At 36.7% G+C, this 12,728-nt stretch overlaps 1 protein-coding gene across 2 annotated transcripts in view; it reads right to left on the bottom strand.

Annotated features, from left to right (window-relative positions):
• plekhm3.S (pleckstrin homology domain containing M3 S homeolog) overlaps window positions 1-12,728 on the bottom strand; it is a 77,576-nt gene that overhangs the window by 42,816 nt on the left and 22,032 nt on the right. The window lies entirely within an intron of this gene.

Consider the following 12,728-nt stretch of genomic DNA (forward strand, 5'->3'; position numbering starts at 1 on the left):
CTTCGCCAGGCGTAGTTTCACCAGGGCTCCGCAAATTCACTAAAATCCGAAGTTGCTCACAGGGGTAGCATAAGGTTGCGAAGTTGTGCTAGCGTTGATTCACTATATAAAGCGAAGTTGCGCTAGCGAAGGCTAATTTGCATACGGCGCGAAATTCAAATTTCAATGGAGGAACACGTATCTGCACTACAAATGCCTAGAAAACCTTCAAATCAGCAAATAAAAATGTTATTTTGCCCTACACATGTGCCCACTGTCTAGGTAAGTTGCCATGAGTCAGGAAATGTAGGGGGGAGGAAGGGGCGCCCCAAAAAATTTTCGATCTTTTTCAGCCTATCAGCCATCATGTAGAAAACACGCCAGCGTTTTTTGGGACTTAGAAAAAAAATTTACTTTTTTTTAAACAATCTCTATCTACTCTATTGCGCTTCGCCAGGTCTGAGGTGGCGAAGGAAGTCTAGCGTAAAAGGTAGCGTTCAGTACACTGCGCAAGTTAGTGAATTTGTGTAGTTTCGTCGCTAGCGAAGATTCGCCTGGCGTAAGGTTGCGAAGTAACACTAGCGAAACTACGCCAGCGTTCGTTAGTGAATTTGCGCAGTATCGAAAATGCCAAACGCTAGCGAATTAACGCTAGCGTTCGGCGCTTCGCGCCTTAGTGAATTTGCCCCATAGTTTGGCTAACTATGCATCCAGAACTGCTGGTTTATAGCACAGATGCAGCCTAGTGGTTCAGAGCCATATATCCAAACTTGCAGACAGCCTGTTTTGATCTCATCAGTGCAACATATTGGAACATGGCTTCTGAGGGGTAGGACATGGAGAGTAGTGAAATGGAAAACCGAACCTTGTTAGGGTGAGAAGGACTAAAAGGAGCCAAAAAGTCCTTCACAAGCAATTACATGCAAAGTGAAGACTTCTAAAATCAGAAGGTATTTTCTTGTCTCGTCACGTGCCATCTCATTTTTAGTATCTAGGCAGTGCTGTGTGTATGGCACGAGACAAGTAAATACCTTCTGATTTTAGAAGGCTTCACTTTGCATGTAATTTTTTGGTTAACAAAAAAAAGACACAATTGCAGCAGTAGGTAGATAAATGACAATGAGAGGCAATGCAGATAGGGCATCTAACCAGTTATTAACTCAAAAAGAGAAATGCTTATTTATAAAAACAAAATCAGTATATAAAAATGTTGAATAAATGTGTGAAAAATAATTCATATGTCTCGTATTTGTACTCATTTTCAACATCTCACATTGAAAAAATGCTTTAAATTTGTCAGACAGCTCCTAGTGACTTTTACATGAAGCCTTTAGAAATTTTACATTTGAATTTTTCACACATAAATATTGTATGTTTGCGTCAGTCAGTCTATTCAAAGCAGTTAATCTGCATTCTGAGTGCTCTCCTCTAGTCCAGATATTCCAGATAAACTGTGCATGCACGTTTTTGAAAGTATAATTTGAATTCAGGAATTTTAGTGCAGGAAATGTAGAATAGTTTCTATAGACTTTTGCATTACTCAAAGTATGTTCAGTACTCGTTAGCAATAATTAATTGATGCCAATATCATAATAGTTTAGTTAAGCCTTATATGGCATTCTCAGTTACCTTTTTGACCATCTGAGCCCATTTTCTAGCGTCATTGCCTGATTGTGCTTAAAATCTCCCAGGTTTTTCAAACTGGACAACTAGTGGGCCGGCTAGGGATGCCCGCCGCTCCTTCGGCCAGGACGCCCGCCGCGCTGATCCTTCTTCCCTGCCTGTCTGGTCCTCTATGGCACACTTCTGTGTGTTATGCGAATGGAACAGCGCATTGACGCAGGCGTCATGATGTCATTGCGCAAAGGCGCCAAATTCAAAGGGTATTTAATTATGGTGATTGCCCATTGTTTGGTTCCATTTGTGATTTCCTGGGTGCTATTCTCGTTATATTCTGCCCTCTGATTCCTGTTTTGACCGCTGCCTGCCTGACTTTCTCCTGACTTCTGTGATCCTGACCTTGGCCTGTTATTTGACTATTCTACACTCCGTTATCCAACCCGTGCCTGTTTGACTACTCTGATTGATTTTCCGGTTTTAACCCTTGCCTGTCTGACTCTGCTTGAATTCTGCCCGCACCGACCCGGCCTGTTTGACTACGTTTTTGTCTAACCCTTGAACTGTGACCTTTTGCCCAAAAGACTTTGCTTAACGATTGTGCCCTCTGCTCATCCAGAACCCTCACTTGGCTCCTCTTTTTATAAGACCTGGCGGCATCCAATTAGCCGAGGGCTCCTCCCGAGGTGAAAGGCGGCTGTTAAAGGCAGAAGTAAGAGCTGAGACCAGGGAGCCTAGGATTGGTTCTGGATTCTGGGTGCCAATTCGTGATAACAACATCACAGGTTTATATCAATGATCTTATCTCCAGAAAACGGAAAGTCTATAACTCAGTAAGCCTGAAAAATGTGTTTGAATATACATACTGCATGTGCATATGATTTGTACATATTTATGCACATACAGTATTGTCCTTTTCTCTTGAACATAAAATATGAATTACATATGAGCTGCAAATTATGCCAATAAGAACATGTACTTTTGATGGCTGTGTCGTTGTTCTTTTGCTCTGTCTGTGACGTTAAAAGATACAGTGCTCTGTGACTGTATCCCTTTGTGAGGGCAAGGGAGGTAGGGTTTACTGATAAGAGAAAACATGCATCCCCTCTGTGAATGGATACTGTACACACTTCCGTGAACACCACAGAAACCATTAATAACTGATCAGATGTGCTGCTCCAATCACTGCCAAGGGGTTGCAATAATATGAGGCCAGTAAGCCTTTGTAAGTAAGTTCCAGCAGAGGTTGATAAATCCGTAAATGAGCAGCCTAGGGGTGGAAGGCCAGAAAAAGGATCTACTGTAATTATATTTTGGTCACTGTATTACCCTTAAGGGTTTAAAGTGATCTACTATTCAGATGACACGATGAAGCTGCTCAGATAAGTGGTGAAAACTTTTCAAGACCACTTACAAGTACAGAATGAAAACCTTCACAAATACTCCTGTATACGTTACCCAAGTCAACAACAAAGTGAAGACCTCCCCATCAACATAATATCCTTATAAACACACAGTTCTCCTCCTCCAAACATATTTGTATTTTCAGCCTATTACCTTCTTTTGCCATTTAGGACATCACAATGTGAATCAATGAATACAGAGTTAAGATCTTTACCTCTTTGATGTTTGGTGCTTCAAAGTAAGAAGAATTGAGCAGCAAACATGAACATCACACAATTATAATAATGGCATTTGTAAAGTTTACCAAAGCAGGTGGGTTGGAAAGAAGCTTTGATATAGCAAGTCTTCTTTTTAAAAATCTAACTAAAAAGTCTATTTTGCTTGCTTGCTTGCTTACAATTTTCAATCTTCATGCAATTAAACCAGAAGAATATTTCAAAGTAAAGGTTTCCCAAGCAATTCACTTCTGACTTATTATACAGGACAAAATATTCCAAGATGCAAGGTACTTGGTGATGTTGATATTAAAGGTTTTCATGTTTTTTTTCACTTACTTTTTTAATTTTGAGAGCTTTTTGGAAATATAGAAAACTCTCAAAATGCATGGGAAAAAAATCTAAATTTGATTGTTAGTAAACAACTTATCCCTTCGGAAGAGTATATAACAAAATATACAAATCTTTTCATTAGGTGTCACATTTTAACACATAACACCTAGCATGGCAAGGCCAAATGGGCTGACGTTTTTGTAGCCAAACCAACAACAAGATTACACTGCATAGCACTGCATTCACGGCCCGATACAGTCCTCAAAAAAAAGGATTTTTCAGACTATGCATTGATGCAAGATCTGAATTTTCTCTAATTCTCTGCAATCAGAGAGCCAGAAATGAACCTTTCTTCCAGGTTAGTTACAATTTAGTAACCACTGTTTTTAGAGACGTGTATAAATATTAAAATGATCTTATAATAAGCATTAGGCCTGTGGCATATCAAGCCATGGTATCCTCAGAGAGAGACAAGAATGTGAAAGCACCCAGCTTTTCCAACATTGTCTCTCACTGAAAAGAATTGAAAATGCTTTACCTACAGCAGATGTTTCACCAACTATCAAACTAAAAACTATTCATGTTGAGATTTAGGGCACATAAGAATGGAAACTACAAGTACAGTATGGGATTCTTTATCCAGAAACCCATTATCCAGAAAGCTTCAAATTACAGAAAGCCGGTCTCCCATAGGCTCCATTATAATGAAACAATGCAAATTTTAAAAATGATTTCATTTTTCTAAGATATAATAAATCCAGCCTATTGGGTATATATAGATGGGCCGATTCACTAACTTCGAGTGAAGGATTCGAAGTAAAAAAACTTCGAATTTTTGTGCTCCTCGACTATCGAATTGGCGTAAATTCGCCTGAGTGGAATGATTCGAATAGATCGAGCGCAAAAACGCTGTGACTATTCGCCATTCGATAGTCGAAGTACTGGATCGAGCGCAAAAACGCTGCGACTATTCGCCCATTCCATAGTCGAAGTACTGTCTCTTTTAAAAATACTTTGACTGCCTACTTCGCCACCTAAAACCTACCGAATTGCTTTAAAAGCCTATGGGAAAGTCCCATAGGCTTGTTTTCCAAGTTTTTGATCGAATAAAAAGGCATTCGATCGAATGAAAATCCTTCGAGCGAATATTCGATCGAGCGCCTATTCGCCTGGCGAATAGTCGCCAATTCGACTATTCGCCAGCGCGTAAATTCGCCCGAATTGCCTATTCGATTCTATTCAATTCTATTCCCCAGTCGAATTTCGAGGGATTTAACCCCTCGAAATTCGACCCTTGATGAATTTGCCCCTTAATGTTTACAAGAATTTCTAGTAGATTTAAGGTATGAAGATCCAAATTATGGAAAGATCCATTACTCAGAAAACCCTAGGTTCCGAGCATTCTGGATAACAGATCCCATACCTGTACCCCATTTTATTAGCAGTGTTTTTACCACTTCTAATCAGGACAAATGCCCAGTTTAAAGGCATTCGCTTTGTTGTTGAATTTGTTAGAGACAATAGATTAATGGATAGATAAATCTCTAATTATTTTCTAGATCTTTCATTTGACATACACCCTGAACCATCTGGAAGCCACTTCACTTAAATGAACAATCACTGGCTGAACTATACCATACAATACTCCTGGGTTAAAATAATACACTTCCTTAATGATGAAAAGACGACATATCTGTCAATTACTACTGACTGATATTATATAAAACACAATAAAACTGCAACATGGTTTAAGTGTGGAATGAATAGACCTTTTAATATAATTTTATATCTATGCTTCCATAATGTTTTCAATAGGAAACAGGATTTTTGTTAGCAGTTTTTCTTTTCCTTTTAAAGAATAAGGGGCAGTTTAAGATTGCTTGTGCCTCTTGGCAGCTTTAAGGTGAAAACATTTTTTTTTGTTTGAAAGGCAGGGAAAATAAAGATTACAGAGGTTTTTTTTAGCACAAACCCCTGTGTGATAAGTAAACTTGCATGGGGTTTCCTTAAAGATTGTTCTTAAATTGGCCCCTAATTCTTGAGAATATTAAATTGTATAAACTTCAAGTGTGGTGCTTTGATTTATGTGTTTTTGTGTTTTCAGCATTTGTGCATACAAATGCTCAAATACTACAAATTTTATATATATATATATATATATATATATATATATATATATATATATATATATATATATATATATATATGTATATATATATTTAATATTCGGATTTTAGAAAATGATACCATAATAACTATATATATATATATATATATATATATATATATATATATATATATATATATATATATATATATATATATATATATATATATATATATATATATATATATATATATATATATATATATATATATAGTAAATAACCCCATAAATGTTACTTAGTTTAATCCTTTAGTTTAATTCTAGTCCTTTAATACTTTGCTTTTGTAGTCTTGACTAGAAGACTGAACTAAGTTTGTACACCCTTCAATAGTCATTTCCCCTTTCAGAAGACTTTTTTAAGCAGGAGCTCAGGACTTTTAGAATTTTTTTCTATGTCTTGCAGACATTGGTAAGAATGGTAAGATGTCATGTTAGACTGTCTGTTATTAAAACTTAACATGACCACTATAATGTCTCTTTATACAATATATATATTTATATATATATATATATATATATATATATATATAGGGTGTTCAATTTATTTGGTTTTTCATACTAAATAACATTTATGGGGTTATTTACTAAAATCTGAATTTTTATGACTAATTAATAAAAAAAAACAGTCTTAACTAGAAACCATGATTTACCCTTATTTATCATTTAAAAACCATGAGAAAAAAAATGGATTGACAAAAACCGAGATTTTTTCCAGAAATTCAAATTTTTAAAATGTGATGCCCAAAAAGTCCAAATGTTTGTGAAATTGGTTGAAAAGCCCGAAATATTAGGATTGTTGTACCAAACCCAGCGCAGACAATAACATCTTCAAATTGCAAATAGGACCTTAGCCATTGACTTCTACAGGACCTTGACAGGTTGAAGATGGAGTATTTTCAGATATGGACTTTTTGCAGCCTCAGGGTATAATAAATCTCGAAACATTTTATAGTAAAAAGAAAAATCGAATTTGTTCGAGTTTTTACCATTCTGACTTTAATAAATAACCCCCTTAAAGTTTAGGAAGCAAAGCTGCTGGTTGAACTAACTGCATCCAGCAAACACGCACACACAGAAAATGCTTTGGTCGTTTCTAAAGAACGGCTTTTGCTAAAAATATAATAAAGCTCACCTCTTCCTCCACAGCTTTGAATTTAACAGAGAGAAATGACAAAAGGAACAATTGTGCCATATGTCTGCTAAATGCAAGTATCTGTTCTTTGTAACCTAACATAGAGATGTGGCAGGCATAGGAAGGCTAGTGGCCTAAAGTGACTTATGTGTCACGTCAATGCAGCTTTAGCTTTCAAGTGAAGTGTGCCGTCCATTAGAGCAGTTCTTTGATGTGCAGGTGTGTTTCAGTGTTTCATTCCTTGGTTATCTGTTTCTATTATCAATATACAAAGTGCTCCACCCATAGTAATTTGCCAGCAAAGAATAAAAGCAACTTTTATCCTCTCATAGAAATAAATGTTATATATTGCTGCTTGCTCTGTTTTGCACTCTTAACTGGATATTATTTCTATATTAAAAATCAAGCAGAAATACACTTTTCCTGAATTTGTGAATATTATTAGCGATGGGCGAATAAATTCGCCTGGAACGAATTTGCGGCAAATTTGCGTGTTTCGCTCCCGGGTAATAAGTTTGCGAATCTCCAGCGAAAATTCGCTGTTGTGAATTTCCGATTTTCACTATTTCTTTGTGAAAATATTATTGTCCCACATATACTTTTTAACATTTTCTAGCGCAAAGATGCAATAGGTTCCCCATAGACCAGGGACTATATCTGAAACATACGCAGGTTTAGTCAGTTAAACAGTACTGCTGGGAAGGTTTCAGCACAACTTTATTTGAAGGCCAAGACTGTCAGTGACACTAGGGGGGTTATTTATTAGTATAATAATAATATATAAGTTCAAATGCCAAATACCCGACAAATTCGGTATTTATTATACCCCGAGGATCGAAAAAGTCAGAATTCGAAAATCTGGCATCTCGAGGTTGTAAGTCAATGGGAGAAGTCCTGAAGATATCTTGATCTGCACTGGGTTTCACGCAAAAATTTTCAGAAAATAATGAGATAAATTCAGACTTTGATAAATGGGCCTCTAGTTGTCTATGCACTTTCTGGATTCACCCTAAACCTAAGACTGATGATTCTCACAGAAACTTCTTAAAATAAAAAATAAATGTAAAATGCAAAAGTGCAGAGAAGCACCCTGAATACGTTTACATCAATTATTTTTTGGGTTTAGATCTCCCTTTAAATTTTGCTTTTGTAGTCTTGACTAGAAGATTGAACTAAGTTTTTACACCCTTCAATAGTCATTTCCCCTTTCAGAAGACTTTTTTAAGCAGGAGCTCGGACTTTCAGAATTTTTTTCAATGTCTGCATTGTCTTGCAGACATTGGTAAGAATGGTAAGATGTCATGTTAGACTGTCTGTTATTAAAACTTAACATGACCATGACCACTATTATGTCTCTTATATATTATATATATATATAGTGCATATGTGGCGTATCAGAAGGTATAAGAAAAATTCAAATGGGAAGAGACCCACTACTAATTAAAGCAGTAGTCCAAGTAGTTATCAAATTAAAAAATCTTTATTAGGACATGTATTAGCCAAACGCGTTTCGTGCCTAAATGGGCACTTACTCATAGGCTGTTGGTCTCCCCTCAATACAGCCTTTTTAATGGGGTGTTGACGGGTGTCAGAAGGTATACTAGGTATTTTTCTGAATAATAGGCTAGATTCAATTATAGTGTAGTTATGTTTCCTGCCTTGTATAGTTACATAGGGTGTTGTCTTAAATTTTGACAGATGCAATCATCCTGTCTGCTGAATCTGCAATAACATTTTACACGCTTTTAGAAAGACAGCTGTATAATTAAAGCATCTGCTCACCTTATGATCTTCAGATTTAAGCTCCTGAGCATGAGAAAATTTCAGTCAGCACATTTTGCAAATAGCAAAACTTTATAACGCATCTAGTAACTATAATTGCCTTGTAAATGTAAAGGTACATCTTTAAACTGATTTTAAAAATCACTCTACATTGCAAAAAAATGGCACCACTGGTTCGTTCTCTAATGCTATAGAATACAATGTCATTGGTCAGATTGGTAGGTGGCCTTTACCCAGATGTGCTGTCAGTAAACGAATGGCAGATTAAAGCTCAGCACCCTTTTTTTCTTGCATTTGGTCCCATATAGATTGGTGGGCTTGTTGGTATGTGTTTTTGGGCTAAATACATCACCTTTTTGCATAATTACAACTGACTTGGTGTGCTGCTGGCAAAAATACATGGTTGACCTCTATTCTATTAATGATCTATAGTGACATAAAATAAAACTGCAGACAATAGTCCAAGATACCCAAGGCCATTGCACACAGGGACCCGACTCTTGGAACAAAAGCTGGTCTCTAAGAAGGCTGTTGCATTCTCAAGCAGCATTTTTCATGTAGCCAGGGTAACAGCAAAATTAGGTCAACATGTCTTGTTAGATTATGTTGCACCATATTGATGTGATACTCCATGAAAATAGCTTGTGCAGTTTAGCCATGTTTTGCATCACTTTCATATACATAACACTTTATAGTATGGCTAAATAAACACTGGTTTATATAATTTAAGTAATACCACCATATTTACACTTTAACATCTAAAAGTTATCAATACCGGTTAAAATGTATCATTAAAACTGGTGTTTGGTGATGGTCACATGACCTATTAAAACTTAGTAAATAGAGTGCCTCCTACTTTTAAATGCGAGGCTATTTGGGTCACCTCAGAGCTCCATAAACTGTATAAACATATCATTGGGCCTTATGGCCTTGGCAGCCTTTGGAACATCGTTTCTTCTAATCGGAATGGATGCCCACGTCATGGCTGGAAGAACCTACTGGTGTAAACTTTACACATTGTGTAAACTTCTTTTTATTTCACTATTTCCCTCTTTCTCTTCAACACCATACACATATTTATGTACACACACACACACACACACACATATATATATGTACATACACGTATGCAATTATCTGAATATTAAAATGCTCTATGAAGAAGACAAGGAACCCTGTGTGTTGGTGGGTATACAAGTAAAAAATTTCTGCAGTAAAAAAAAATAAACCTTGAGACACTTCAAATTGATTTTTAAAAATTTCTAGAAAACCAAACCTCTCAAATTCTATTCAGACAAATCTTCATTCTTGGCAAGGTTGTTTGAATTTGTTAGCTTTTCTCCCATCATCATGCCAAACTAAAAAACAGCGCAGCCCAATTCACGTGAATAAGAAAAATTTGGTCCTGCCAACAAGTTTCCTTATCAGTAGGTTATTGTCAATCAATTAATGTAGACAGCTGGAGTCTGTGAAGCTGGGATTAGGAAGGAAGACAATGGCCTGTTTTAGGCTATTACAATTTAATCACTTTAACTAAATAAATAAGGCAGTCCGAAGCTGCTGACATGTCAAGGGAATGTTGAACAAAAAGAAAACTTCAGCGTACGTTGGTCTTTACTTTTCCCCCTTTTTGGCAGGACAAGAAAGGGTTATTACTGTAGCTTTAAGTTCCATCTTTGTGTCCCTGGCTTTGATTCCCATTCGAACCCTGCAGCTTTCTGGCACTAATTTGTCAAACCAAACAAAGGAGGGATTTGTACCTCCTGTAAGGTCTCAATTAGAACTAGCTTCTGTTGTATTATGTACCATTCAGACAAAGCACAATGACTATAATTACTGGAATTTGCACTAAAAGGCTGAAGAATTTGTAGAAAACCCTGCACTCCCCCTACTCTTATTTGTTCTTCCTTACCAAATGGGTGGGAATGTAAATCTGAGCACTTTATTAAATATAACTGACACCTTTGGATTAAACAGCAACCAGACAAGGGAAACATTCATATCCCACAATGCAGAGGCCCTGGTGAAAAAAGTTCAAGAAATCGTACAGCTCCTAGTTTTTCTTAGATCCAGCTAAGCAAAACCATCTACCGCAGCCTATGCTCAGTGACAAAGTAAAAATCAGAGCGAGCCAAGCACTTCCCCTGTCTATTCAGCAACCCACCACAATTCTACCTCCCCTACTCACACGTACCTCTACTTCTGCCACAAAAAGGAGAGGCCTCCCTTTTAGACTAGAGGAACAGAGCTTTCATTTGAAGCAGCATAGGTGGTACTTTACATTGAGGGCAGTGTGACTGTGGAATGTCTTCAGGGGCGAAGTTGTGATAAATACGGAACTGCGGGTTGAGCTGTCAAAATCAGGACAGTCCTGTGAAAAACGGGACAGTTGGGAGGTATGATAATATGCAAAGCTATAGTGATCTTAAGATCCACAGTTAATTAGTGTAGGAAATAGTATGTACAGTTTATGTATGTGAGCATACCAACAGATCTGTTTATTTGTGTGATGCACAGGGATTCATTTGGAAGGGTTGAACTTGAGGGACTTTTACCAACCCAAATTAACTATGTAACTATGTTTGCCACCCATGCAGAGATGCACCCTAATCTTATGCTAGAAATGCCCTTTGGGTAAAACTGAGATCAAACTTACACAAACATTATTGTTCTACTTTCTTTGCTTTATTTATGATGGATTAAATTAGAATGGTTATTCATTTAAAAAGGATATAATACACATGCTATAAATCCAGACTAATCAAGCAATCTGTTTTATTGATAAGCATGAGGCCTATGCAGAAAATTGGGCCAAATTCTGACTGTAATTGTTTGTATCATAATCAAAATGTGTTCAATTTGCTTCCGTTAAATGATACAACTTACAAAACGGATAAGGATAACTTGTTTCAACCCTGACACAGAGCTGACAGGTATAGTGTATATTAAATAGGATTTGTGGGCAAGTTGCAGTATACAGAGTCTCACGTATATAATGTCACACTGATGTCATCAATTTTACCATAACTCTAGGGGCTTAATTACGGTAGGTTCTGTTTGACATAGCATGCTGGATTTTCTTCAGTACAGGGTTTCTCCTCAGGACTCAAAATCCACTGCACATAGAACTCTCCACACTTAATTTCTAGGCAGAGCGATCCCCTCCTGCCACTCCCCTATTCCCAGGTGGTCCCTCATTAATCACAGTACCTGACATATGGCCTACTCTCCTGTGACTCTCCTCATCTCGTCTTGTAGAGCATTCTAGGAAATATACTCTTTCATTAAGTTCCTGAAAGAGGTTGTTAACCTATAGTAGACAGTCTGAATTTGAACAGCCTGTGGCAGTAAAAACATTTCTTAAATCATCATTATTTTTTAATATAAACCATTATTTTTTTCTGTTCTTCCTTTAGACAGGGGGTCACTAGCACCCCTGCACAGCGAAAGTGGTCTGTTTCTTTAAACCAGTCCAGCAACAGGAATCCAGCCACATTCAGTAGTGTATGTGGACCTGTGACCTACATCTAATTATTATCGTATGCAAAAGATGTAAGTTTTATACTTTTTCAAAGAATACTCTTATTTCCCACTGATTCTTCTCCTTTAAAAGACTTTCATTAAGTGCTTTTAAATCTTTTTAAACCTAACAATAATGTATACATCTTAATATTTATTAGTAGACATTACCACTAGGTGGAGTATACAGTGAAAATAACCAATAGTGAAAAAAAACATGCTAAAATCCTTAGAAGGGTATATCTTTTTCAGATACACAATACATTGGAACAGGGTGCTTCTATGGTCTTTTTAGAGAAATGGCACACTGGAAATCTTGCTCAAAATTCCTATTTATACCCACGAACTGAAAACCATTGAAGTCGACTACTCTGAAATTTCCATTTCTTTTCTGGTGTTTTTTTCTTCCTCGGGAGTGTGAACGTGTGTCACATGATTGCCTTTAAAGGAACAGTTCAGTGAAAAATAAAACTGTGTAAAGTAGATAGGCTGTGTAAAATAAAAATATTGTTAATATAATAAGCCAAAAATGTTATCTATAAACGCTGGAGTGACTGGATGTCTAACATAATTGCTAGAA

This window comes from Xenopus laevis, chromosome 9_10S (assembly GCF_017654675.1).
Source record: "Xenopus laevis strain J_2021 chromosome 9_10S, Xenopus_laevis_v10.1, whole genome shotgun sequence".
NCBI lineage: Eukaryota > Metazoa > Chordata > Amphibia > Anura > Pipidae > Xenopus > Xenopus laevis.